At 35.2% G+C, this 27,167-nt stretch overlaps 1 pseudogene; it reads right to left on the bottom strand.

Annotated features, from left to right (window-relative positions):
• Positions 1 to 3,977: 3,977 nt before the first annotated feature.
• LOC130455887 (geminin-like) lies at positions 3,978 to 4,690 on the bottom strand (annotated as a pseudogene).
• Between the last annotated feature and the right edge of the window lie 22,477 nt (positions 4,691 to 27,167).

The raw sequence follows: 27,167 nt of genomic DNA, 5'->3' as shown, positions 1-27,167 counted from the left end.
ATGAAAATGCTATCCACAGCCAAATAAAGAACTATAGGGGTCTGAATGCAGATCAAAGCATGCCAATGTCCACTTTATTTCCTTTTTGAGATATTCATTGTATATGTAATATGTGTCTTCTATCATGCTATGAACAACATGGAAATATGTATTGCATGAAAGCATGAATGTAATTTATATCAGACTATTTACCACCTTTGAGGGATGGGAGGATAAGGGAAGAAGGAGGTAAATCTGAATCCTAAAACATCATAAAACAATTGTCAAAAGTTGTTTCTACATGTAAGTGAAAATAAATTCATTAAACTTCTTAAAATATAAACATATATTATTTTGTATCTGATACTGGATATAATATGGATTAATAAATTATACATATCAGAGAGTTTATTATTTGCTCTATATCATAAGAATTCTATTTGGACTAGAACTGAGTCTTGTTGAGTCTTTCTTTAGTGTTCTTTCTACCACATTAACTATTTATCTAAGTATGGTCAAGGTACTATATAAACTGATGAATCATTTACTGACTAATCTTTGTACACTTATGTAAGAACAATACAAACCAAAATCACAGTTAACTGGCATACACTGCAAGTCAAAAAGTTTATGTTCAATATGTTTTTCTGTTACCTGAAGATTGTACTATAATTTGAAACTTGGTTCTCAAAAGTTTTGGAATTTGTCAAATTTGGTATTCAACTAATTTTGATGAGAAAAAAATTGTCCTAGTATTCATCATTTGCTTGGTAGAACTTCTTGGCATTTTGATCTCAGGAAGCATATGCCCACTCCAGCAGAAACAAAGAATCATGTGTTAGTTAGAAAGCATAAAGAAGAGCTGGATACTAAGGAGCCACAGGAACTTCAGAGGGAGCAGCAACAGTCAGTGGTGAGAGAGTTTTCTTTAGATGGGGAGGAGGCAAAGGAGGATTCCCCTACATCATTAATCAAGGAAATGTGTGCAAAATGGGTGCAAGTACAAAACTTTGTTGAAAACTATCACCCTGATAAAGCTTTAACAAGCAGAATTGTAAATTTGTTAAATGACCAGGCCAGTTCTTACTTTAGAGAAATTTTGAAATGTAGATTAAAAACAAATATCATTGGATAGGTTTCCTGTGAAGTTTACACTTGGTGAATCTTAAGCAGGGTTCAATGATACAGAAGGTACAGAAAAGAGAAAGAGAAAGAACTCCAGAAAGGCAGTTGCCCTCAGATACATATATGGAAGGAGACTCCTCTTATAGAAAATAACATTTATCCTCCCTCCCATACTTTAGGCCATGAACTCTTCCCAGTACAGGTAAAATTAGATTAATTTATTTTAATTATTTAGTATATAATTAACAATTAATCTAGTTATTGTTTTTGTCTATATTATTAATGTTTGTTTAGCAAAATACAACTATACTAATGTCTATGATGCCTTATAAAATCTTGTTTTTCTTGGTGTCTGTAATGAATTAATTCAATTTACACTATTTCTTATGGGAAATATTCATTTGGTGTTTGCCCTTTTTGGTATTTGACCTTCTCTGGAACTTATGATTTAATTAATAAATAGCAAGTATTTCTGCATTATCAAACCTAAATACAAAATCCATTCGTATTCATGGTTGCCATCTTCAATACAGCACCTTAAGGACAGTTTTTTTTTTCCTTTCCATGATTCAGCTCTCCCTTTCAGGGTGGTCATTCAAAGATTTGACTAAATGTGAACTAACCATTCAATATAGGACATAAATCTTGCTGTTCTTATTTTTGAACCTTATGTGTCTTTTTTTGTTGACGTGCTCTTTTTTTCTCATCAAAATTGTTAACATAAGACTATCTTCTCAGTTATTACTCTGATAAAAGAAGGCCAAGCAAACAATATTATAGTATCAGTAAAGGTATTTAATTAGAACAGAAAAGGAAACATTAGAAACACTTGTAAAAATGGAGACCTGAACTCTGGACTTCAAACCCCAGGAGTCCTTGCTAGCTCCCAGAATGCCCTCATTTCTCATTGAGATTTCCACCTGGGCCAGATCACAAATTATTATTTAAAGGAGTTCTCCTACTGAGGTCTCTCTTTTCCTACTTCATCTTCGGAGCAGATGTGTCTCTCATGATGTGAGTGAAATTGAATTGGGCCTCTCGGCCCACATGGCACATGCCTTTCTTACTTGTATTTTCTTTATATTTTAATATTCAATAAACCTCTTAAAATATAATACTCCTTGCAGAGAGAAACTAATTTCTACCTGTCTCCGTTTCCCAAAATTTTGATCTTTACACACTCAAAGCACTCATTTCCAAAATGAATGGAATCTGTTATAGAGAAAAACCTAAGGGGTAAGGTAAAGTTTACCTTGCAGGTGGTAACTCCTTATTACTTTTCCCCTCCATTCTAATTAGCTGACATGAGGATCTTCCATAGCCTCCTTGAAACCACTATTCAACTTAACTAGCATCATAAGCTTGGCAAAATTCTTCACTGCTTCCACTGTTCAAATTGATACTCACTTAGTTATCAACTATCTCTTGCCAAGGCTACACAATATTTCACATTTTTAGAGGAAAAATTTATATTTTGTACATCACAAACACAGTATTAATATTTTCACATACTTTTGTGTAAAGGAAGATTGCATATGAAATTGCAAGTCTAATATGTACAACTTGTGGCTTTAAATAGTACATAATGTAAGGAATTAAATTTTATGATGTTGGACTAAATAAATGAGAATTTTAAGATAATACTGTGGTCATTGATTTTAAAATTAAGACAGCTCAGGTCAAAATGACTTCCAGTAACTTTATTTACAAAGAGGTGGAACGAGTGAAAGTAGAGAAATGTGAAAGAGGGTAGAGTAAGAAGTCTAGCTTATCACCCTAAATGTTACTCTGGTCCTCAAACATTGCTCATTAACCACTCAGCCAAAGGACTTGATGGTGAATTAAATAAGGGTTCAACCCACTCAGCCTCCTCTAAGAGGGGGAGGCCTCTCCAGAACTAATCTTTCCAGAAGCCAGGAAAGGAAGGTCAACTTTTCACTCACCAGGAGAAGATCCAAAGGGAGAAGATCCAGGAGCAGTTTTACCAGACACAGACCAAGAGCCAAGTTCCTTCAACCTGAAAATTCAGACAAAGACTCTTGCACAGGAAGTTTATCATCTTATAGTCCTTTTTTTAATATCATTTCCTGCCCCTTCCTCCACTTTATGGGGACCATTTGCAGTCTTTAAATCTTCTTAGTACTACCTGGGGGTGGGGGGGGGCAGGGAAGGAGGTAAGTGTTTGTAGGTGCCATCTCTTGTCCTATGAGAGTATAAACTCTTATCAAAGGATTCACAAGTTTCTGACTGAGTTGAAGGGGTGGAATTCTCTAAGTGACTTGTGAACTCCCACTCCCCCACCTAATGCCAAGTAGGGGTGTTCAAACTTTGGTTTATTAATTCAAAAATAGGCAAGGGGAGAGTCAATCCCATCTTCACAATAATTAATTTAAAATGTTATTTTCAAAGCTATCATTTTTGTCTGTGCTGAACTACTTTATTTACTATAATTTTAAAAAATGATTTATTGATAAACTTTTCTTCTTTTCCCTATGCTTCTTTGTCTGAAAATAGGAAAAAAAGGTATCTAGTTTTTTTCTGGAGAATCCATATGTTTTTTTAATTGATGGGAGATTGAAGTTTATTTACCAAATATATGTCATGTCAGACTCAATAGAAAAGATTCCATTTACATAAAGTATCATCAAGATAAAAAATACATATTATTTGTATTTCAAAACAAATGTCCAAAAGCAATCTATAATACAGATATATAATATAATTAATATATTTATATTTTATAATTATAAATAAATAATATAATAAAATATAATGCAGAATACAATTAATTCTCTGCCAGTAAGACTCAAGCTGAAAGGGAAAAAAAGAACCAAGTGTTCAAGGTTTCACCAATTAGAAAAGTAATCCAAAGATTATGAAAGTAAACTTGGGCAGTGTTATTTCCCAACAGTCAAATATAAAATGTTTATTTATAAGGTCATTCATTTGTAGGTAATTGTGTTCATTACATGTAGATCTGGCTATTTTCTTCAGAATCTTTGTCTACTTCTTCCCTTCCAGAATCTGAATCTTCAGATGCTAGCTTGTCCTGTAATTCAAAGCTTTCTACAGACTGCCCAGTTAGCCGTTCTATTATATCTGTCATATATTGTACAGATCCTGCTAGTTCTTCCAGTTCCTTATTTTATTCTTTTAGTTGGGTAATTTCATTGTTCTTCTGTTCAATTTATTTATGTAGTTTCTCATTTTTTGTAGTACTTCATAAAGAATCTTCCTCTGTTTTTCTGCCACTTCTTTCTAGTATTGAGAAGAAGGGTTTTCTTTAATCATGAGATCAAAAGCTTCTTCAGAGAATCTGCATGGTTTTCATTTTCACTTTGCTCTGCCTCTACAGTAACATCAGCATTAGAAGACTTGGATATTAGTTAGTCATTCCAAACTTTCCTTTTGGATAAGACCTTCATAGAGTTTGACTCAATTACACTGCCAACCAGAGAACCAGCTGCAGATGGCTGAATCATCTTGAGTGTTCATCTTGTAGAAGACTGTCATTTGCTTTGTCCAATAAATAATTCCTTAATGTTTCTTTGGGTTCTTGTCTTTTCTGCTTCATTCAGGGAGTCATTAAAAGGAGGAGAGTGGTGCTGGGTGCTCACAGAACACACAGCAGCACAGAAGAGGTTACCAGAGGAGAGGCCTGGACTAAGGCACAGTGACTCCATACATTTTAAACCTCTTACTTCTCAAAAAATTATGGAATCTTTGATTTTTATCAGGATGGAACCTCAGAAGCCATGCAATTCAAATCCTTCATTTTATGGATAAGAAACAGAGAAAGAGGAAAGTAAATGTATTACCCACTGTCAAAAAAAAAAAAAACAACTATCTGAGACAGCTTATGAATGCCAATCATTTCCCTTCAGAGTCACCATTCTTTCTAATATTATGCATTGCATCTCAATCAGAGTACTTGATTGCAAATCCATTATGTCCAGGCAAACAGCAAAAAGAATGCTAACATTTTTACCTAATGAATACTTTCTCTATCCAAGAATCATAAAAAACTGTATTTTGTTGAATTCTTTTCTCAATTCATTTCTACTACAATAGAGAAAATCTAGGGTTAGAAGTAATCTAATTCAGCACACACTTGAATAAGACTCCCCTGTGCCACACTCCAAAGAAGTCTTGATTCTCTTGTTTTAAAATGATTCCTTTCCAATATAGTCCTTCTAACATGGAATTTTTCTCTCATATGAAGCCTAAATCATTTCCTTGTCACTTCTATGCATTGTTCCTATTTCCAGTCTCTTAAGAAAAGCAGATCAAGTTCTTTGATCCAGCCATACCACTGCTGGTTTGTACCCCAAAGAGAAAACAAGGAAAAAGACTTGTAAAAAATATTTATAGCCATGCTTTTTGTGGTGGCGATAAATTGGAAAGCGAGGGGGTTTCTATTGATTGGGGAATGGCTGAACAAATTGTGGTATCTTAGGGTGATGGAATACTATTGTGCTGAAAGGAATAATGACCTGGAGGAATTCCACGTGAACTGGAAAGACCTCCAGGAATTGATGCAGAGCAAAAGGAAAAAAAAAAAACAAAACAGGAGAAAATTGTACACAGAGACTCATACACTGTGGTACAATCAAATGTAATGAGCTTCTCTACTAGAAGCAATGCAATGATCCAGCAAAATCCAGAGGAATTTAGGAGAAAGAACATTATCCACATCCAGAGAAAGAACTGTAAGAGTAGAAATATAGAAGAAAAACATATGATCGATCACATGGTTCAATGGGGATATGATTGGGGATTTTTGATGTTAAAAGTTCACTCTACTGCAAATATGAATAACACGGAAATAGGTTTTGAAGAATGATACATGTATTACCCAGTGGAATTGCTGCATCAGCTCTGGGAGAAGGGATGGAAAAATCATGAATCATATAACCATGGAAAAATATTCTAAATTAATTTTTTTCCTTTTTTTTGTTCCATTTGAATTAGTTTATTTAATCAATTTAGAACATTATTCGTTGGTTACAAAAATCACATTATTTCCCTCCCTCCGTCCCTCCCCTCCACCAACCCTTCCCACAGCACTGTACAATTTCATTGGGTATTACTTCTGTCCTTGATCAGAACCTATTTCCATGTTGTAGGGGTTTGCACTAGGATGTTCATTTAGAGTCTACATCCTTAACCGAATCTCTTCAATCCATGTATTCAAGCAGTTCTTTTCCTTTGGTGTTTTTACTCCCACAGTGTTTCCTCTGAATGCGGATAGTGGTTTTTCTCCTAGGAAGTTCTTCAGGGTCACTGCATTGCCACTAATGGAGACGTCCATTACATTCAATTGTACCACAGTGTATCAGACTCTGTTTAGAATGTTTTCCTGGTTCTTCTCCTCTCACTCAGCATCAATTCCTGGAGGTTGTTGCAGCCCCCATGGAATTCCTAAACTCTATTATTCCTTTGATCACAATAGTATTCCAACACCAACATATACCACAACTTGTTCAGCCATTCCCCAATTGAAGGGCATCCCTTCGTTTTCCAATTTTTGGCCACCACAAAGAGCACAGCTATGAATATTTTTGTACATGACTTGTTCCTTATTATCTCTTTGGGGTACAAACCCAGCAGACAGTCTTTTAGCGCCCTTTGGGCATAGTTCCAAATTGCCCTCCAGAATGGTTGGATCAATTCACAACTCCACCAGCAATGCATTAATATCCCAACTTTGCCACATCCCCTCCCTCATTCATTACTTTCTTTGCTGTCATGTTAGCCAATCTGCTAGGTGTGAGATGATACCTCAGAGTCGTTTTGATTTGCATGTCTCTGATTATAAGAGATTTAGAACACTTTTTCATGTGCTTTTTAAAAGTTTTGATTTCTTTAACTGAAAATTGCCTATTCATGTCCCTTGCCCATTTATCAATTGGAGAATGGCTTGATTTTTTGCACAATTATTTTAGCTCTTTATAAATTTGAGTAATTAGACCTTTGTTAGAGGTTTTTATAATGAAGATTATTTCCAAATTTGTTGCTTCCCTTCTTATTTTGGATGCATTAGTGTTGTTTGTACAAAACCTTTTTAATTTGATGTAATCAAAATTATTGATTTTATATTTTGTGATTTTTTCTAGCTCTTGCTTTGTTTGGAGGTCTTTCCCTTCCCATAGATGTGACATGTATACTACTCTGTGTTCACCTAATTTACTTATAGTTTCCTTCTTTATGTTCAGGTCATTCACCCATTCTGAGTTTATCTTGGTGTAGAGTGTGAGATATTGATCCAAACCTAATCTCTCCCATACTGTCTTCAAATTTTCAAAGCAGTTTTTATCAAATAGTGGGTTTTCGTCCCCCAAACTGGGATTATGGGGCTTATCATAGACTGTCTTGCTGAGGTCATTCACTCCAAGTCTATTACACTGATCCTCCTTTCTGTCTCTTAGCCAGTACCAAATTATTTTGTTGACCACTGCTTTATAGTATACTTTAAGATCTGGGACTGCAAGTCCTCCTTCCTTTGCATTTTTTTTTTCATGATTTCCCTGGATATCCTTGATCTTTTGTTCTTCCAAATGAATTTTGTTACTTTTTTTTTTTCTAATTCTGTAAAGAAGTTTTTTGGAAGTTTGATGGGTATGGCACTAAGTAAATTAATTTGGGTAGGATTATCATTTTTATTATGTCAGCTTGTCCTACCCATGAGCAATTGATATTTTCCAATTGTTTAGATCTAGTTTTAATTGTGTGGAGAGTGTTTTGTAGTTGTGTTCATATAGTTCCTGTGTTTGTCTCGGCAGATAAATTCCTAAGTATTTTACATTGTCTAGGGTGGTTTTAAATGGAATTTCGCTTTGTAATTCTTGCTGCTGAAATGGGTTTGAGATGTATAGAAAAGCTGATGACTTATGGAGGTTTATTTTGTATCCTGCAACTGAGCTTAACTTGTTGATTATTTCACTAGCTTTTTGGTTGATTCTCTAGGATTCTTTAAGTAGACCATCATATCATCCTCAAAGAGTGATAACTTGGTGCCCTCATTGCCATTTTTAATGCCTTCAATTTCTTTTTCTTCTCTAATTGCTACTGCTAGTGTTTCTAGTACAATGTTAAATAATAGAGATAATAATGGGCATCCTTGTTTCACTCCTGACCTTATTGGGAAGGATCCTAGTTTATCCCCGTTGCAGATGATGTTTGCTGATGGTTTTAGATAGATACTGTTTATTATTTTTAGGAAAGGCTCTTCTATTCCTATGCTTTCTAGTGTTTTCAATAGGAATGGGTGTTGTATTTTATCAAAGGCTTTTTCTGCATCTATTGAGATAATCATGTGATTTTTGTCGATTTACTTGTTAATATGGTGAATTATGTTGACAGTTTTCCTAATATTGAACCATCCTTGCATTCCTGGCATGAATCCTACCTGGTCATAGTGAATAACCCTTGTGATGACTAGCTGGAGTCTTTTTGCTAGTATCCTATTCAAGATTTTTGCGTCTATATTCATTAGGGAGATTGGTCTATAGCTTTGTTTCTCTGTCTTTGACTTGCCTGGCTTTGGGATCAGTATCATATTTGTGTCATAAAATTATTTTGGTAGGACTCCTTCTTGACATATCCTGTCAAATACTTTGTACAACATTGGGGTTAGCTGTTCTTTGAATGTTTGATAGAATTCATTTGTGAATCCATTAGGATCTGGGGATTTTTTCTAAGAGAGTTCTTTGATGGCTTATTCAATTTCTTTTTCTGATATGGGGTTGTTTAGGTGATCTATTTCTTCTGCTGTTATTCTAGGCAATTTATATATTTGTAAGTATTCATCTATATCACCTAGATTGCCATATTTGTTGCCATATAATTGGGCATAATAATTTTAATGATTGCCTTAATTTCCTCTTCATTAGAGGTGAGGTCTCCATTTTTATCTTGGATACTATCAATTTGATTTTCTTCTTTCCTTTTTTTAATTAGACTGACCAGTATTTTGTCTATTTTATTTGTTTTTTCAAAGAACCAGCTTCTAATCTTATTTATTAAATCTATAGTTATTTGACTTTCAATTTTATTAATATCTCCTTTGATTTTTAGGATCTCTAATTGAGTCTTCATCTGAGGAATTTTAATTTGTTCACTTTCTAATTTTTTTAATTTGCATGCCCAATTCATTGACCTCTGCTCTCCCTAATTTGTTAATATATGAATTCAAGGATATAAATTTCCCCCTGAGTACTGCTTTGGCTGTATCCCATAGGTTTTGAAAGGATGTCTCATCATTGTCAATTTCTTCAATGAAGTTATTAATTGTTTCAATGATTTGTTCTTTAACTGGTTTTGGAGAATCGTGTTGTTTAATTTCCAATTAATTTTTGATTTACTACTCCATGTATCCTTACTAATTATTATTTTCATTGCATTGTGATCTGAGAAGGTTGCATTTATTATTTCTGCTCTTTTTTGCATTTGTTTGAAATGTTTTTATGCCCTAACACATAGTCAATTTTTTTTAATGTACCATGTGCTGCTGAAAAGAAGGTATATTCCTTTTTGTTCTAATTTATTTTTCTCCATATATCTACTAACTCTAATTTTTCTAAGATTTCACTCATTTCTCTTACTTCTTTCTAATTTATATTTTGGTTTGATTTTTCTAGTTTGGATAGAGGAAGGTTCAGGTCTCCCACTAGTATAGTTTTTCTATCTATTTCATCCTTGAACTCCACTAGTTTCTCCTTTCGAAATTTGGATGCTATGCCATTTGGTGCATACATGTTGAGTACTGATATTTCTTTGTTGTCTGTACTGCCTTTTATCAGGATGTAATGACCTTCTCTATCTCTTTTAACTAGACTTATTTTTACTTTGGCTTTGTCAGATATCATGATTGCGACTCCTGTCTTCTTTTTATCAGTTGATGCCCAATAGATTTGGCTCCATCCTCTTAGTTTCACCCTACACGTATCTACCTTCCTCAGGTGTATTTTTTGTAGACAGCATATGGTAGGGTTTTGGATTTTAAACTCCTCTAATATTTGCTTGCTTTTTATGGGTGAGTTCATTCCATTCACATTCAGAGTTATGCTTACTAGCTGTGTATTTCCCAGTATTTTGATTTCTATTCCTGGTCCTACCTTTTCTTCTTTCACTATTTCCTTCTACACCAATGTTTGTTTTTAATCAATCCCCCTAATTCCCACCCTTGTTTTCTTCCCTTTCTAGGCCCTCCCTTCTTATTCCCCCCCCCCATTTGCCTTGCAGTCTTTCTAAAACTACCCCACCCTCTCCCTCCCTCCTACTTCTTCCCTCTCCAACAGTCCATTTGTTACTCTTCTACTCCCCTATAAGGCTCAAATCTATTCTCTGCCCCAATGGATTGGATTGTTTTTTCCTCTTTGGGTCAATTTCAATGCACGTAAGAGTTGAGTATTTCCTATATCCAACCTCTTAGCCCTTCCAGTATATTGATGTTCTCTCCCTTCCTGCCATGAGCTTATTTGTGACATACAAATTTACCCCCATGTTTCTTTCCCAATTTCTTTTGGTATTAACCTCTTTTTTAACTCTAATTGTATATATATACATACATATATATACATGTATATGCATTTATACCTATTGTCTATATAAATATACCTATTTATGTCTTGTCATTTCATCCTATAAAGTTTGTCACTATTCTCTCTAAATGTAATTCTTCTCTCTGCCCAGTTGAAAATAAACATTTTTTAGAGTTACCAATGACCTCTTTTCTTATAGGGATACATATCATTTTAACTGATTGAGGCTCTTTTAAAAAAAAGTGGTTTTTGCTTTGTTTTGTTTTGTTTTTCTTTATTTGCCCCTCTTTTTTAATTACCTTTTGATGATTCTCTTGATTTCTGTGCTTGTCCATCAAATTTTCTGTTCAGGTCTGGTCTTTTCTTTACGAATTCTTGGAATTCTTCTATTTTGTTGAATGACCATACTTTTCCCTGTAAGAATATAGTCAGTTTTGCTGGGTAGTTGATGCTTGGTTGTAGACCTAGTTCCCTTGCTTTCTGGAATATCATATTCCATGCCTTTCGGTCCTTTAGTGTGGATGCAGCCAGATCCTGCGTTATCCTCACTGTGGTTCCATGGTATCTGAATGACTTCTTCTTGGCAGTTTGTAATATATTTTCTTTGGTCTGATAGTTCTTAAATTTGGCTATAACATTCCTGGGTGTTGTCAGTTGGGAATAAAGAAAGGGAGGTGACCTGTGGATTCTTTCCATCTCCACTTTTCCCTCTTGTTCTAGAATATTGGGGCAATTTTCTTGAATAATTTCCTGTAGTATTATGTCCAGGGTTTTTCTTTGGTCATGGTCTTCTGGTAGACCAATGATTTTTAAATTGTCTCTCCTGAAATGATTTTCTAAACCCTCTGTTTTGTGAATGAAATGCTTCATATTTTCTTCAATTTTTTCATTCTTTTGGTTTTGTTTTATAGTGTCCTGCTGCCTTGTGCGGTTATTTAATTCTAGTTGTTGTATTCTGGTTTAAAGCTTGGATTTCATCCCTGGCTTTTTGGTCATCCTTCTCCTTCTGGTCTGATTTTCTTTGGAGGTCATCTTTCATTCTCTTTAACTCATCTCTCATCTTCTTTGCCTCATCATTCATCTCCTTTGCGTCATTTTCAAGCTGGTTGATTCTGGATTTCAAGCCACTATTTTCTGTTTCTAGATGACTTATCTTGGTTTTTAAATTCTTTTCCCAGTTGTCTTCAACCTCTCTTAATTGTGTTTTGAATTGCATTTTGAGTTCTTCCAAAGCCTGTATCCAATTCGCTGGCATTTTGGTTTTATTGCTTGCCTCTTCCTGTGTTCCATTAGTTCCTGGTTCATTGTCTGTGGAGAAGCTGTCAATTGTAATTTCTTTCTTCTTTTTCTGTTGTTTGCTCATATTTGCCCCTTCTTTCCTTCCCGTATTTGTCTGTGCTTTTGCTCCTCTCTCTCTTTTTTTTTTTTTTTTTTTTTTTTTTTTTTTTGGAGCTTTGTCAGATCTCTCCATGCAGTCTCTGGGGGAGGAATGTTGGAGTTTGAACTTCCCTGTCCTCTGGAGTCTTTTGATTGGATTAAAGTCCAGCAGTCAGTGAGGGAGGGATGTTGGAACTTGGGCTTCCCTGAGCTCTGAAGATTTTTGATGGGATTAAGTTCAGCTGGGTTGGGCTGGATGTGCTTTGAGACCAAAACTTCCTGGAAGGCTAGAGCAATATGGAGGGTCTCAGCTGTTCTGACTAAGCTGTCAGCACTTTGGTCCCTCTCCAGCTGCTTCCCTGCCACCTGTGTTCAACGCTCTGAGTCTGGCACAGCCCTGCTCACAGAGTACACCCTCTAGACCAATGCCTTTGCCTGCCCAGAGCTTCCCACTGCTGCTGGAGGCTTAGCACTCTAGGTGGGGGTAGGGGTCTTGGCTTCCCTGAGCTCTGAAGACTTTTGATCAGATTAAGTTCAGCTGCATTGGGCTAATTTGCTCTGAGGCCAAAACCTCCTGGAAGGCTAGATCAATATATGGAGGGATCAGCCTTTCTGACCAGGCTGCCGGCTCTTTGCTCCCTCTCCAGCTGCTTCCCCACCTCCTGTGTTCGATGCTTTGAGCCTGGCATAGCCCTGCCTGCAAGGTACACCCTCCAGACAAGGGTCTTTGCCAACCCAGATGTTCCTGCTGCCGCTGGAGGCTTAGCACTTGGGGGAGGAGGGGCTGGTTTCCTTCTGCCTTCCTCCTAAACCTGAGAATTCTCTGATTCTGACTTTTTGGAGGGGGTACCTTTTGAATTGAGTCCAGCAGGAGGGTTCACTGGCTCTGTCTTGTTGTTAGGTTTGATATTAAGTCCCCTAGGAACATTTAGTTTGTGATTGGTAAGGAAGGGTTTTCAGAGGTCTGAACTATTGCTGTTCCCAAGCCTTGACTCTGCCTCCTAAATTAAAATATTCTAAATTAAAAAAAAAAAACAGAAAGAAAAAAGAATAGGAGATCAAACCCAAATCTTGTAAGTGAACTGGAATCATGATCTTTCCACCACAATAGTTATTCCCATTTTGTATTTGATATTCTGTACAATATCTTATTGATAGGTACATTTGATTAGTTTGCTCTCATTTTATTTTAATCACCTCTTGATTAGATCAACCAATTATTCAGAAATATTTATATTAGAAGTTAACATGTCAAGCACTGTACTAAGCCCTAAAAATATAAAAAAGGCCAAAAAAAGTATATCATTATTTTATGTGGCTTGGATGCTAAAGAGGATGACATAAATAAATATATTTTCATTAGATATAGAGTAGAAGGAAGGAAAAAAAAGATTTTAAAGTCTCAAGTGACTGCTCTAGAATACAGAATTTTTGCTGAGTCTTAAAAAAAAAGCCAGAAATATCAAGAGACAAAAGTGAGAAGGAAGATCATTCTAAGTAAGGATGAGACAGATTTAGTTCAAAAATCCAAATTCTGTGGTCAGACATCCTATTCTAATCTACTACTTATTCTCTAAATCTTTATTTTCTAAACCTCCTATTTTTAATCGGCAACACTAACAACACACAAGCCTATATGATCTTATTTATTACTTTAAATTTCATTATCCCTGGCAATATAGGTAGTCTACTTTTAGTTGTATCATCTGTCTTCATTTAAATCACTTGAAGTGGCAGGCTAGAACAATGGAATATCCCTAAGAAAATAAAATTGAAAAGGCATAAATGTATAAATTGGGTTGATGTTTCAAGTGAAAAATGGCGAAGCATGTTTAAACAACTTTTTGAATATATAACTATTTTGATGTGCTTTGAGTTATGTATAATTTGATAGTCACAAAAGCTTATGTCCTAGACATATTGAAGTGTAACTTTAGGAATAAAGAAAGTGATATTCTCATTGTCTTTATGCGACCACATGTACAATGTTTTCTTTGGTTCTGAGTGCCACAGTTGAAGGACATAGATAATCTGAATATGGCAAAGAAAAGAACTCAAATGCAAATGTCTTCAAGTTCACGCTTTATAAGTAGATTATGGAAAATCTGGGAACATTTAGCCTGAGCAAAAGGGAAGTGGGGATCAGAGAGCTCTCATAAGTTAGTTGAAGAGTTGTACTGTGGCAAAAAGAATTAGATTACTTTTTCTGTTTGGCTTCATGGGGCAGAACTAAAAGTAGTGGGTCAAAGTTGCTAAGATGTTGAATTAGACTTGATATAGGAAAATCAAACTAAAAACCTTCCATAAGTGGAATGGGCTCTTTTAGGAAGTAATGAGTTCACAATATTTGGAGTTCTTTAAGAAAAGGCTGGATGACCAGAAAAAGGCTTGGTATTCAGAATGAATTGGCCTAGATGTTTTGAAGGGATTTCCAAGTTCTCTGATTCTCTGAAGTGGAAACTGGTAATCAGCTATTATAGGTCTAAGAGTTTTTCATTATTTTCTGGATATATGGATGCTGCCACTGGTAAATAGCAGCCCTCTTCACTGTTAATCAGGCAACAAATACCTTCCCCAGTACTCTCACTAAGATCGACCAATCATCAATGCTTATCATTTTTCCCTCTCTAACCAAGCTTGAGGATCGACATCAACATTCTAATAGATCTTAAACTTCTTGAGGACACATTATTTTTTCCTTTTATGCAGCACATAGCATAAATCTTTCTACTTCTCAAGCATGTATGTACACTTTCATGAAGGTTATCAGGATATATAAGAAAATTCATTCTCTTTTCCACAAGAAGACCTTTATTCTAATTAGAATAAAACTGAGTATTTAATAATACTTCCTTCCTCTATGCCATATTTTTCCACCTTCCAAATACCTGATTCAGGTCAGGATTTCCTTCTACATGTTCAGATTATTTTTATTTTATTTTACCTTGAAAACCTCTCTCCATTCTTTTTATTGTCCACGGGTTTACTGAGATGTACTATCTCTTCCACATCATCAGTTATCTTAATTATGGTTTATAACCGAATTTTTATTTAATTTAATTATATTTTATTTTCGTTGCTTTATAGGCTTCTCAACCACACTTGGGTTTTTTGTTTTATTTATATCTATGGGCACATAGTCATTATATTTACAATATTACCTCCCTTCTGGTGAATATTCTTCTAGACTTTCTTTTACTAGTATTATTAATTTCTTTACTATATTAGGACATTTTTGCTTTTGTTTTGTTTTCTTTTTTACTGCCTTGTTCTGACAGGTCTTTCTAAATGTATTATGGTAATTTTATGCTAAACTTAAAAACACCAAATAAACTGATCATTTCCACAGTAATAATTTTCTACATAGTAGAAGAGAAAAAGAGGATTGAACATAAAACTGTTACTTCTAAGTACAGAATTTTAAAAATTGTAATATATTCAGCAAGGAACTTATTAAAAAATTCATTAAACATTTATTAAGTACCTACTATGTGCCAGGCACTATGCTAAGTTTTGAGGATATGAAAAAAGGCAAAAGATAATCCCTTGCCTAACTTATCATTTAATGTAATTATAAAGCTAATTTTCAACCTCTACAATTATTTAAGAAGAATTACTCTATTTTAGATTTTGTTTGTTGTTATTGTTCATACTCCATTTTGAAGAGGATCAATAATATCACAAAGGTATTGTCTTAACATACATGTGAATTTGATTTAAATATTGCAAAGTTGCATAAAGAGCCTTAGACTCTCTTCCAGAATCATCAAAGTCAGGACAAAAGTCAGGATGGCTGTAATGGATGAATTTGGCATCTGTAATGTCTGACCAAACCTTAAGTGACCCACCACACATGCTTTAGCTACCTTCATGGCTACCAGAGCAAATTGTTTCCACCTTCCAATTTTTATGGGAGAAGTCTTCACAAGCTTGAGATAGGCAAACCAAATTCATTAATAGATTTGAGACCTGTCAGTTACCATCAACTTGGTTTAACTTGTCTGCAGAAAATTTTTTAATAAGCAATTTTTACAGTTGTCCATAATATATTTGCTTCTTCCTGATATTCTTTCTTTTCTTTTCCATGAATTTTCAAATAAAATACATCAATAATCCTAACTTTTCATTATTTGTGTTTTGGATGTCTTAGCCCTAGCACCCCTCTTCTACCACCCCCAAATCTGCAAAGTAAAAGAGAATCAGTATAACAGACAGCTGGGTCTAAAAATGGCTGTTTTATTTTATATCTTGAATTGATCACTTATATGTCAGGATGTAGACAGTATACTTTATCACAAGTCCTCAGGAATTTTGGTTGACCATTGAATTGATTAGAATTCTTAGATCTTTAAAAATTATTTTTGTTAGTAATGTTATTATGTAAAGAATTTCCCTGCTCACATAACTCTTAACTGATTTATATAAATATTCCCCTTATTCTCTGAAACCATCACTTTCATCATTTCTTGTGGTCCACTGAATTCATATATCCTGATTTGTTAAGCTATTCCCAAATTGATACTCTCTTGAATTCAACAAAAATATACTTAGTAGGTCCTTCTAATATCCCAGATCCATACATTTTCTCTGGCCAATTCTGTCACCCACCATAAAGATATTGATTCTTTAAAAAATGGCTAAAAACCATTAGAGTATCTCCATAATGGGATAGAATCAGGGTGGTGGAATACCAGCAACAATCAAGTTGAACTCTCCAAACATTCCCTTCCAAACAATTTCAAAATAATGTCTCAAATCAAATTTTGGATCAACAGAGCCAATAAAAATTCAGGGGAAATTTTCTAACCGAAGACAAATTAGGGCTATTGCAGAAATGGTCTGTGACATTGAAGTGGAGGCCTATTGAGAATATATGCATGATGTAGTAGCACTAACAGCAGAACCTGGGGATACACCAGGAAAAGAATCAACAATTTCAGAATTTCTCATTCCAGAGACAGTGATGAAGTTGAAGAAGAGATCAAAAAGAGATTATAGGATAAAATGCCTTTTCTAGCATTGGGTATATCCAACATTATTTCACAACTCTATTGCCTATATCCAGTTCTGTGCTGTAATTTTCAGGAAGAGAGAAGCTCTTATTATTACTAAAAAGCAAGTGGGGACCCTAAATGCAAATTCCAAGGCAAGAAGTACAAGTATTTATAGCTGCAGGTGAACAAGGCATCTGGCCACATTTGAAGGGACAAGAGGATTAATAGTGCTTGAGGCTTTAGGAAACAAGTATGATAGGCCACAGGACCTAGGAAAAGAGGAATACTAATGTTTCCTGGGTAAAGACTTCCTATTTAAAAACAAGAGAATAGAGCAGGAAAGTAGTAATCATAGCTGACCCTGGATTATCTAAACTTAAAAGCACTGAAAACATGTATTCCTGTAGAACTAAGCTCTAAAAAAAACCACCTCATAAAAGCCTAAAGTTTGGAAAAATAGTCTTCTCATACACAACTGAGAAGATTCCAAATTAAAATAAAGTTAAAGATCAAGAAATAGGCTGGGAAAATGAACAGACAACAGGAACAAGAACAAAGAAAGAAATGGACTATAAAACTCGGTTATGGTGGCCGAGAAGATGAAGAAAAAACTCAATAGAAAATAATGTAAATTACATTCAAAATCTCAAAGAAAAATGTTAATTGAACCCAAAGTCAACAAGAATCATTAAATAGTTTTAAAAAAGAGTTAAGTTTGGTAGGGAAAATTTGGGGAAAATGAGAGTGTTACAAGAGAATTAAGAAGAGATAATTAATATCTGGTAAAAGAGGCAAACAAGAAAATTAAATAAAATGATTACTTAAAAAACAAAATTGGCCTAAGAGTAAAAGAGACACAAAAAATTCACTGAAGAAAAGAACTTCATAAAAAAAAAAAACAGAACAGGACAAATGGAAAAGGAGGCACAAAAATTTATTGAACAAAATAATCCTTTTAAAGCAAAATTGGCTAAATGGAAAGAGTCACAAAAGCTCACTGAAGAAAATAATTTCTTAAAAAATAGATTTGGACAACTAGAAACTAGAATCCATGAGCAATTTAAAAAAAACAACAACAATAAGACAAAGTCACGAGAATAGAAAAGAGGAAGGAAATGTTAAATATATCATCAGAAGAAAAATTGTCTTTGAAAATAAATGAAGGAGACTAGTTTACAAATTACTGGACTACATAAACAAGATGATCAAAAAAGGAGCCTAGAAATCACATTTCAAGAAATTTTATAGGAAAATTATCTTCTAAATGAGATTCCAAAATGAAAATTCTGAGAGATAATATTGCTGAATTCCAGAGCTCCCACATCAAGAAGAAAATATTGCAAACAACCAGAAAGAAACAATGCAACTATCATTAACAGTCCACAGTTCACAGACAGTTCCACAGTCAGGATCACACAAGATTTAATAGCCCGCATATTAAAGGAATGGAGTAACTGGAATGTGATGTTCTGGGGGTAAAAGAGCTTGGATTACTGAAAAGCTGATCATAATCCTTTAAAGGACAAAATGGATATTTAATGTAAAAGAAGACTTTCAAGCATTCCTGATTGAAAAAAAAAACAGAGATATACAGAAAATATGACATTCAACTACAAGTCTCAAAAGAAGCAAAAAAAATGTAAACATGAAATGGTAATCATGAGAGATTTAATAAAGTTAAACTGTTTACATTCCTATATGGGAAGGAGTTAAATAAAAGTCCTAAGAACTTTATCATTATTAGGTCAATTTGGAGTCTACATATCAAAGAATATGAATTTAAGTTAATTATGAGCATGAGGGGGTACACTGGTAGAAGCAAGTAGGGAAGGTGTTAAGGGTAAATTTTAGGGTTGAGACTGAATATATTATTTTAGTGGTTGCCAGGGATTTAATTCTAAATTCCAATGAAATACTCAAGTATGAATGAAATTTTATGATGGTTTATTTACAATAGAAGGAAGAAATTTAGAATGAGGGAGAGAGAGAGGGAAGGGAAGATCTGCTTCAACCTGGTCTGAGCCTGGGGGAGTTCAGAGGCCTCAGCCAAGGGTCCTTCCCAAAACATTAAATCTAGCTCAGTTTCCAGCCACAAGGCCTCCTCCAAGATGATGGGCCTCCTCAGAGGCTGGTGCCTTCCAAAAGGTCAAGGGAAAGGGGATTAAGCCTTGCACTCACCACGTGACAGTCTAAGGGAAGCAGTCTGAGGTCTCATGCTGGAGCTCCTCCAAGTCAAGTTCCACAGCCAAAGACCACAAAAGTCCCTCTCACAGGAAGTGACATGAAAAATAAAGGCAGTTCTTTACATCACTTCCTGTATCTCACATGTATCAATGGTGGCTTAAACTTGGCTTAGAACAGCCCAGGGGGTCAGTCAGTTGTTTCTGATTTGTCACTTACTAGCACAAGGGAGTCATAGACCATTCTCCTCCACAGTTAATCCTTAAGTGGGGGTATATACATTCCTGGTTGCTAGAATTCTAAGGACTAACCAGGGTGGAATAAATCTAAAATTCACAAATGGTAGAATGGAAAAATATTCTCACATAAAAGAGACATGAAAGGAAGAGTTCTAAGAATGATGTAGAAAATCAGGTGGGTAATAGTAGGCTCTTGAACCTAATAGTTCATTGGAACTGGTTCAAAGAGGAAGGGATATGCATAAACATAGTTGTATATAGAAACTATCTGAATCAATAGGAAAATAAGAGAGGAATTGGTTAGGACTATGGGGAGATATGATAATAGGGAGAGTTCAATTAGGCTATGGTCAGAAGCAAAACATCTTTTGAGAAGGGAAAAGATAAAAAGAAAAAGAAGGATAAACATAAGAAAAGACACAAGGTAGTTGGGTGGCTCAGGGGATTCATAGCCATGTCAAGTGATGGAAGATCATGGGTTAAAATCTGGCCTTAGACATTTCCGAGTTCTATGACCCTGGGCAAAGCACCTAACTACCTTTGCCTTATCCTTACTGCTCTTCTGCCTTGGAACCAAAACACATTATTGATTCTAATATGAGTGGTAAGAATTAAAAACAAAATAAAATAGAATAGAGGGAAATACAGTGTAATCGTTACTATAAATGTGGATGGCATGAGCTCACCCATAAAACAAAAGTAGAAAGCAGAATGGATAAGAAACCAGAATTCAGCAATATGTTATTTACAAAAGACACACTTTAAACAGAAAGACACATACAGAGTTAAAATAAATATCTTGAGCAAAATCTGTTATGCTTCAATTAAATTTAAAAAGGCAGGAATAGTAATCATGACCTCAGACAAAATAAAAGTAAAGATAGACCTAATTAAAAGAGATAGTCAGGAAAATTAATTTTGCTAAACTGTACCCAAGATAATGAATATAGAAAAAAACTCAGCATATTTTTTTCTGAAAAATCTTTTATTTCTCAAATGTATAGAAAACTAACAAAAAAGTTAGGAAAATAAGAGCCTATCTCCAGATAATGAATGGTCAGAGGATATGGATAGGCAGCTTTCAGAAAAAATAATTTGAAATTATTCATGTGTACATAAAAATTCTCTAAATAGTTATTAAATAGAGAAATATAAATTAAAACTACTCTGATTACCACCTCCCACCTATCAACAATGGCATATGCTGGAATGGTTGAGGGAAAAGAGTCACACTAAAAACTATTGGTGGATTTATACACTATCTCAATCATTCTGGAGGACAATTTGAAACTATGTCCAAAGGGCTATAGACTATATATATATATATATATATATATATACATATATATATATATATATATATACCCTTTGACTCAACAGCAACACTTATAAGTCTGTACTCCAAAGAGTTCAAAGCAGAAGTCAAAAAACCTATATGTATAAAAAATATTTCTAGCAGCTTGTTTTGTGGTAATAAAGAATTGGAAATTGAGGAGATGATCAGCAGTTGGTGAATGGCTAAAAAAGTCATGATAGAATATTATCGCAACATAAGAAATTATAAGGGAGGGTGGCATCATACACAAACATGAGAAGATCTATAAAATTATTGTAAAGTCAAGTGAGAAGAACCAGAATTTCATTGTGCACAATAAGAGCAATGCCATAATGATAATCAACTGTGAATGACTTGGTTATTCTGATCAAAACAATGATCCAAGACAATTCCATTATGAACAAAAAATCTATCTGCTTGCAGAAAGAAAACTGATTAACTTTGACTACAAATTGAAGTATAACTTTCTTGCTTTATTTAGAATTTTTTGTTTTTGTTAAATATTTAATATGAAAATGTTTTACATGATTTCACTTATATAAGTAATATCATTTTGCTTGTATTCTCAGTGGTTGAGGGAGAGAGAAAATATGGAATTCAAAATTTAAAAAGATAAGAAGATTAAAAATAAATAAAAGAATAATTTTTAAAAGGATAATTACCTAGAGGCAATCAGTCAGCATGAGTTGAATTGTTATAAGCAATTTTATATAAGAGAAGTAAAGTTCACTTCATTCAAACAAATATAAAGTTTGACAATTGAACAAATCATTTACCATAGTTTAGATTATGACCTTTGTCTTATCTATGAATGATGAACATTAGTTAAAAATATAAAATTTAGAAAATCTCTATTAATCTTTTGCATTTGGCCCTTCAGGCTATGTCTGTATCTGTGTGGTATTAATATACATTTGGTGAAAACTAAACTATTATTACTTGTATTTTCCACATGGAATATTTAGAAAAATTTTGACATTTGAGAGCATTTTCCACTTTCCTTCCAGATGCATGGCATCATGTGAAAACAGATTCAATTCAATCAATAAATTGTAGGTTGTACTTTGATAGTATTTCACATCCTGTTCCTCAATAAGAAGTTTTCATTACCATATACATTTTAGCTTATTTGATATCTCAAGGAAAAATGCTCTAGTAAAAAATGCCTGAAAACTATCTTCTGCCCTTATCTTTTCAAAAGGAAAAGCATGTGCTGAATAGATGAATTAAAAAGAAGATAGGGCACCACAGACTGCCGTTTAACAGAAACCATTGATCTTTACAAATTAGACTGACAACAGGGATCCATTAAAGTCCATAGCATAGTGGAAAAATTTCTTTTCCCTCTGACTACGTTTTGTTATCTCTTCTCCTCCTGTCTAGCTTCTCTCTTCTATCCTCTTCTGTCCTTCAGGACTGGCACTAACTGTTGATGAGGTAATACCTGATAGTGCCTCAGTCTATCCCACCTGGGAAATTATTTCTAACTTCAAATATGCGGTATCATTTTTTTGGTAACAATTTGAGTGATAGCATGCTAGCTATGGAATTGATTACCTAGCAAAGAAAATATAAACTGAAAAATATGGGTGGATTACGTAATGCTGCCACACCAATTCAGTAAAATACATTCATAACTTCAATATTGCTTATGTGTGTATTTGATGGAGGGGAGGTAGGGATTGGAGGGTGAGTTGGAAATTGATTATAATGTTCCCACTGATTCCTGGTGACTTCACTCCTCTTCCAGTTTTTGTTATTGCTTTTAACAGATCAAAAATGAATGTAGATGAAGCCACTAAGACTGTCTAAGAAGAAGTCATTTAGGTTTGACCACTAGAGAGAAAATCTAGTCCTAAAAATCAGATGAAATATCTCTAGTATAGACAAGGGTATCACTCAGCACTTTCACATTTAGCTCTGGTTAAAGATGTGCAAGTTCAAGTATAGGAACTAAGGGTGAAAGACAGCAGTGATGATGGATTAGTGAGGCAAGTGACTATAGCTGAGGTTGGGTAATATCAGCATCTTTCCCTCACATTCATATTCATAAATTAGCACCATTTATAGAATAGAATAGGTATAGATAAGAAAGTGGGGTAGAACATTTGCTTATGGAAGGGAGGTTAATGAGAAAACATACTGGGAATCTTTTCACTTTTTAGTCAACCATCTCAGTTGTTGAACCTCTGCCTTTACATTTTAATTTTGGACTTAAATCTTTTTTTTTCCTTGTGTTTGTGTAGTGGTGGTCATGATCATGATGTTGTAGTGGTTGTGTCTATTCTATGTCTTAGTGCTAAACCTTGACTCCTTTCTTGGGTTCCATTATGGTTGTAGAAGACTAGCTCATCCAGGAATTCATGTTCCTAAGGTAAAGGTAATAAGTACTGTAAGGGCATGTTGCAAAGGGAAAGATGGAACAATGAAAAGAAGAGATGATTGACAGCAAAGGCCATTAGTAGCAGAGGATACTGGGAGAGAAGAATGGACTTGAAGGAGCTCTGAGAAGAATTCTGGGCTTTTGAATGCAGATCTTGAAGCTGTAAGAAGCCTGTTCTTTGCTGGAAATCTTGCCAAGAGCCAATGGAGGATTCACCTGTGTAAATCTTGAAATCTCTCAGACTTGTGAATGTTAAAATTTCCCCATCAGGGAATTCTTAATTGGAACAAATTCCCTACTGAGAAACATTCCCCATTTTGATGTGAGAACTCGCCAGGATCAGAAATGGGAGGACCTCTACACCACCCGTACTTAAGACTGCTTTAGGGGAAAAAAACCTCCTTGCTAAACAAAGAAAGTACTTGGATCCATGCTTATGGTGGGGCAAGGAGTTCTTTGAGCCAGGCCTGTTTTTAGAATTGATACAATGAGAGGTTAGGTACCTAAAAGGGTCGGGCAGGTTTTATCTTAATGAGATTAGTTGACTCAGCTGTGTTTTCACTGGTTCAGACTTACTGAGGAGATTTGTCAACTTAGCAGGAATCCATATGGGCAGTCCTTTGGAAAGCGTCTACAGTGATTGGTAGATGTAGGGACTTAGGGGAGGTGACATGGGAGAAAAACCCCTATATAAGAAAAAGCAGAATCTCTTGAAGAGATTCCTTTTGGAGAATTCCTTTTGGAGGATCTCTGATGAGGACCACTTGGGAAGAATCTCTTGAGAGAGGCTCTGGAGAAGGGAAACTCTTGGAGGACAATCTCTAAGGAGGTCTCCCTGGAGCTCCTCTAAGGGGACTCTGTCCCTCTAGAGGCTCTGGAGAGAGGCCCTTTGGAACAGTCTCTGGCTGGAAGGCTCTCTGGTGAAGCCAGCTGAGATGGAACTGGCCTGGTGTTACTAGAATCCTTGTTTAGTCAGACCTTGTGGTGAGTGTTAAAAAAACTGACTGATTTCTCTCTTAAGACTCAGGTCTAGGCCATATTGGCTTGAGGCCCTTCATACTTATTCCTTTCTTACTCTCTCTCTCTTTCTTTGATTACTCATTGTATTGTTAATTAAAATCTCTATAAAACCCAATTGACTGGGGTATTTGAATAATTGGGAATATTTCCCTGGCGACCACCTTATATTTGATTTAAAACCCAAGACGCTGTAGTGAAACATATTTCTGCAGTCAAATTTACTCACCCTCTCTTATATCTATCACAATTTATATCTTCCATCATTTTAACTCACTACAGTTTATGGGCTTCACTATTTTAAATCTCACACCTGTGACTAGCACTGAGACTACTCCTACAAAATATTTCAACAACGTTGTACCTCTGAGAACATCCAACCAAAATGTCAAGTTTCTTCAGTCCCAAGAGGGCCCTGGACTCTCTGCCTGACAGCCTGGCTCTCTCCCCTTAGTGTTTTGTACCTGTTCTGATTATTCCTTAGCCCCAGTAGTATTATATTAGGAGTGAGAGAAATAGTGGGAAAGGGGAGGAGAAACTCTGGGTTGCTTTACAACTCCCAGAGCCAGGGACCTTGAGGAATAGAAATCAGGGACTCTCCCCATCATTGCTTATATTCTTTGTCTATTAAATATTATAACATGCAGTCAGATTTATTTAAGTGGCTTATTATAGGAGCTAGAGGAAGGTAACTTGTTGAGGCTACAGATCAGCCATAACAGAGTGCAAACTGTAAGGATAATTTTAGCATTGTGATTTGAAAATCTAAATTAATTTGTTGCCAGGGAAAATTCCCAAATAATAAAATACCCAAGTCAGCTGGAAATTGTGGTGATTTAATTAATATATAGAGAAGGGATTAAGGAAAAGGGAGAGAAATAAAAGAGTTAATTTAAACTGCTCTGGCTCAAGCTGAGCCAGGCAGGAGTTAAAGACCTTGGCCAAAGTGGCCTCCCTGAGCCCAAGGGAAAGGGAGTCAGTCTTATCACTCACCACGAGACCATCTCCAGGAAGCTGTCTGAGGGAGATCCTCCAGGCTGAGTTTCAGTCCTGAACTGAACTGAACTCAATTGCCTGAACTGACTTTTCTAGCCTCCTTTTAAAGAAATTTTCTCTTATGTCACCTCCCCTAAATTTTAATGTCTACCAATCACAGCAGATGCTTTTCTCCAGGACTATCCACTCTTTAGTTCTCACCTTCTCTGGTTAGATTTTATCTTCTGAGGTACTTCACACTTCTTTGTTAAGCTTACCTTTTGTGAGTTACTTGACCTTTTTGTGATTAATTTAACCTTTATAGGTACTTAACACTTTTTTGTATTAGATCTAAAAATAGACTTAGCTTAAAGTTCTAGCTTCACTATGAGGTATGAGTTAAATACATTCATTGTTCAATCATGAGTTTACAACTTTATCTTCCCTAAAGTATGTCTAATTAGGGTGGAGTAATTTTAAAATTTACAAAACCAAGTCAACAGACTCAGGAAAGTCTCATCTCCTTGACCTCCTTGTGCTAGGGAATTTAAGGGTACCCCTTACAACCCAAGAGAATGGAGACTTTCCTTAATCTTCCCATCACCCTCTTATAGCAGGGAATCCCCAATTTCTTGAGAAATACCCATTGTTAGCACAGCCCAGCAAGAGTGTAAGAAAGAGAGAGTAGGAGTCATCTCATCAAGATTCCTACCATTCAACACCTTCCTCCTTCACAACAAGCTCCTCTAGGCCATCAGTTACCATCTTCAAATAATACCAGTGTCTGTTCATATATAATCCTTACAGTTTCCACCTTACCTCTCTCACTTCTATAGATTCAGAGGACAAATCATTTCAGTTCTGTGACTGTGAAAATATGGTTTCAAGACAGTGTCTTGAGTTAAATAAAAAATAAAATGGTCACCATGCGAAAATTCCCAAATATTAAATATACCCATGTCAGCTGGGTTTTTATGGAGATTTTAATTAATACAAATAAGGAATTAAGGAAAGAGAAAGAGAGAGTAAGAGGAAATAATGGGAAAAGGACTAGGCCAGCTTAAGCCAGCCTAGGCTTAAGCCTTAAGAGAGACTAGTCAGTCTTTTATCACTCACCACAAGATCCTTCCAAGCAAAACTCTAGTGTTCAGAGAGATCCAGCTACTCCAACTAGTCCAAGCTCCAACTCAGCTACCAAAGCTGAATTCTTTCAGCCACTGAGGACTTCCAACCTCCTTTTAAAGAGAATTTTCCACTATGTCACCTCCCCTAAGTTTTCACATCTACCAATCACAGTAGATGTTTTCCAAAGGACTGACCATTCTTAATTCACACCTGAGTAGACTAAAACTTTTGAGTAATTCACACCTGAGTAGACTAATAGTAGACTATGCAAGTTGCCTGATTAATTTGATTTTCATAGGTACTTAGTACCCCTTTGTATTAGATCTAAAAATAGACCTAGCTTAAGGGTTTTTGATTCACTTTAAATATGGGTTGAGTACTTTTCAATGTTCAGTAAGGAGTTTACAACTTTATCTTCCCCTAAAATATGCTTAAGTATGGGTGGAGTAATGTAATGTTCTCACATACATTCCTGACTAAGTACCTCCATTGTTTAAAATGGGGTATAGCCTTAACCAAATGTTCCAAGGTAGAGTCTGAGAAGTTTTAAGATTCACAATATGAGAAATTTTAAGATTCACAGTTCCAAAAGACATAAACACTCATAAGGATAGAGGCATAATCAACCCTAGACTCTGATTGGTGTTACTACCTTTCCTGCAGTCATGTCTCTGCCCTGGTCTTTTGGGCAATATATTCCTTGAAATGAAATGATACATTTTCTCTGGCTTCCCAAGAATTAATTGGATTAATATAATGAAGACCAGCATCAAGGCTGGTCCTGAATTATTTAACTGACATTGTTTCTGAGTAAAACAGGAGACTAGTGATAACTGTCCCCTGTTACAATCTGGCCCCTACTGGACCTATACTCTTGTGTCCTACTTTTCAGTA

Source organism: Monodelphis domestica, chromosome 8, assembly GCF_027887165.1.
Source record: "Monodelphis domestica isolate mMonDom1 chromosome 8, mMonDom1.pri, whole genome shotgun sequence".
NCBI lineage: Eukaryota > Metazoa > Chordata > Mammalia > Didelphimorphia > Didelphidae > Monodelphis > Monodelphis domestica.
This window is presented reverse-complemented; position numbering and strand designations above follow the sequence as displayed.